Below are 3,411 nucleotides of genomic sequence, written 5' to 3' on the forward strand. Positions count from 1 at the left end.
AGTACCTCTTTTAATAAAAATGTTGCGGAATTTGTTCCCAGAAAAAAATGATAAATACGTTATCAAAGCATTTCCGAAGAAATGTATTTTTATCCATTTTAAAACATTTGGGATGTCATCGTCAATACAGAAACATAAGCATAAACAGAACTTACATTCATTTACACTAGTGATCTACATCTCTTTTAAATCCCTCGGTGTAAAGTAGCTTCATATCGACACCTGTGATACAAATAAGCTTGAGTGAGTCAGGTTGGGAAACCTGGTGAGTACATAGGGTTTTCAACCCACAATAATTTAATTATTATGTTTAAACATCAAACAATCAACCCAATTACCCATCCCCATTATCTTACTTACTCTTAAGGATCTACCCTAAGAATCATCTATCCTGCATTCGTACATTTCGAAGCCCATTGCTTCCAGGGTTTATATGATAGGCACTAAGTCCATAGCTGCCAATGCTTGTCGTAAAGCACTAATTCCATAGCTGCTAAAGTTCATTGATCGGGTACTAAATCCATAGCTACCGGTGTTCAGCTAATAGGTACTAAATCCATAGCTACCAACGTTTATTTAACAGGTACTAAGTCCATAGCTACCAATGTTTATTCTATAGGCACTAAGTCCATAGCTGCCGATGTTATTTGTTAGGCACTAAGTCTATAGCTGCCAATGTTCACTCATATCATCTTTCATCTCTCATCATTCATCTACCCATGTTTTACCCAACATATTCGTAGATATAAAATACATATACATTTTAAATTATTTAAAACATGTATAAAATCGTTCATCCAGCATAGAAAGCAAGTATTCAAATGATATGCACACATACCACGTAATTTATATAAAATACTTCATATCTATGTGTAAGATGAAAGTAACTATGCACTCACTTGAAAAGGTGGTGAATCCGAACTCAGACAGCGCTTCGCTTCTTAAAAATAATTTCCTTCGACGAAACCTAGTATTATTACCACTAGAGTTTAGTCTATTATTCGCCGAGACTAATTAATAGTCTAGCTATTATTACTATTATATAAGCGTTAAACAATACTTATATAACCCATAATAATAGCCCAAGTACTTATTATAAGTTCCTAATAACGTTACTATAATTAAATAAACGATATATTAAAAATAGCATAGGCGTAGCTCACTTACAGCGGGTTTATAGAAAACCGGGCTTTGCTTGGAGCAGCGTTCACGAGCCGAAAAGCTCTTCTTCTCGGAGCCGTCGAGCACTCCGGGGCTTCCGCCTCGTGCTAGGGAGGTTCCCTAGGCTTTTCGGGGGGTTTCGGGGCTAGAGAGAGGTTCTAGAGAGAGAGTAAAGAGAAGAAAGAATGGGAAATGTGTGAAGAAAATGAAGGTGGGAGAGGTTCTATTTATGGGGTGAAAAATGGCTGAACTTGGTGCCACATGTCACCATCTAGTGGCAAGACTTGGGGAGAAAGCAATGGCTAAGATTGTGCCACATCACCCATTTTCGCACAGCACACTTCCGACTTCTAAAATCCGTAACTTTCACATACGACCTCCGTTTTTGACGTTCTTTATATCCACGTGTAGGTAAAAATAAGATCTACAACTTTCATTTTGACTCCGTCGGCTAATTCTCGACCGATATTAAATTTAACAGTACGAGGAGATTATATTGTTAAATATCCGCGTAAAATTCATAACTTCTACATACAGACTCTGTTTTCGTCTGTCTTTTTACCGTTGAGTTCCTATTAATGAGATCTTCAATTCTCATTTAGGTCGCGTAGGCCAAAAATCGCTCAATCTAAAATTCGAGTTTCGGGTTGTGCACTGCTAAGCCAAATCTTAGAAAATTCATAACTTCCTCATACGAAGTCAGATTTGGGCGTTCTTTTTTTTGTATGTTCTCGGTTTAACGTATACTACAACTTTTGTTTAGATTGATAAGGCTAAAAGGTCCTCCATCGTAAATTCACTATTTACGTCTCCCGGTGTCGTGCCGGTTTTGCCGTAAAACTTCGACGGACCATAACTTCTTCGTTATAACTCGGATTTCAATGTTCTTTATATGTACGGAACCCTTGAGACGTATTCTAAAACTTGGTTAAGATTATTTATTCTAAATAATCTTTTGTCAAAAAGTCGTTTTCGACCCCTATTATCTCTAAATTGACTAGCCCGGATCTACGGGCGTTACAAGAGGTAACAATGGAAAGTAAAGTTCCAAATCTAAGGCCAACATCAAATGTTATAACTATAATGAAAAGGGTCATTTCAGAAGAGTATGTCCATTGTTGAAGAAATTGAATGATGGTGTTCAATCAATCAACAACAATGTTGTTGTGGATCATTAAATTCTGATGAAGGGGATGATGGTGAAGTTTTGACTGCATGTACAACTAGTTCTGATGATGCTTGGGTCTTGGCTACTGGAGCATCCTATCACATGACGTACAATCACTACTAGTGTGACTCCTTTAAGGAGTGGAATAACACAATCAAGATGGGTGATGATTGGAAGAGCAGTGTAAAGGGTAGTGACACATTGTATATGAAGATGCACGATGGTATGTTCAGCAAACTAGATTCCTAGTTCGTCCTGAAGCTTCGAAAAAATCTGATTTATCTTGGAACTTTGGTGAAGGATGGATTGAAGTATTATGGAGAGGGTAACTGGGTAAGTGTCTCCAAGGGTGTTCTTCTTGTTATGAAGGAAAATATGAATCATCATGGGATTTATAACTTGGAAGACTATATGGTTAGAGGAATGGTAACTGTATCTCAATCCTTTGATCGGTAACATGATGAAAAAAAATTGTGGAATCATAAGTTGTGACATGTGAGCGGGAAGGGGTTGTTTGGTGGAGATGCAACTAGAAATGCTTAACCAGGTGAAGCTTGTGTTCAATAGATACAACGCAGGGTGAAGTTCAGTTCAATTCAACACTCAAGAAAGGATATCCTTGAGTGCGCACTCAAATCTATGGGTTCCCTTTCGTGTGAAGTCTCATAGTGGATGTAAATATTTTGTGACTTTTATTGATGATTACTCATGGAAGTCATGGGTGTACTTTCTGAAGAAAAAGGACGAAAATGAAGTGTTTGGGTGGATCAAGGAGTGGAAGGCTATGGTTGAAACACATACTAGGAACCAAGTCAAGTCACTCAAAACATAGAATGGGTTGGAGTTCTGCAAGGCTTCGTTTGAAAAATTATGCAAAATAGAAGGTATAGTGAGACATCGCACTATAAGGCTAATACCACATCAAAGTGGAGTGGTAGAACAGATGAACCAAAAATTGGTAGAGCATGCTCAGTGCATACGATTATCTGCTGATTTATCGAAGCAATTATGGGGTGAAGCACTCAACACTGCTTGTTATCGAGCAAATTGATCTCCATCTACTATAAATAACTGTAAGAGTC

The sequence above is a fragment of the Lactuca virosa genome, chromosome 8 (genome assembly GCF_052849685.1).
Source record: "Lactuca virosa cultivar CGN04683 chromosome 8, Lactuca_virosa_CGN04683_v6, whole genome shotgun sequence".
NCBI classification, from domain to species: Eukaryota; Viridiplantae; Streptophyta; class Magnoliopsida; order Asterales; family Asteraceae; genus Lactuca; species Lactuca virosa.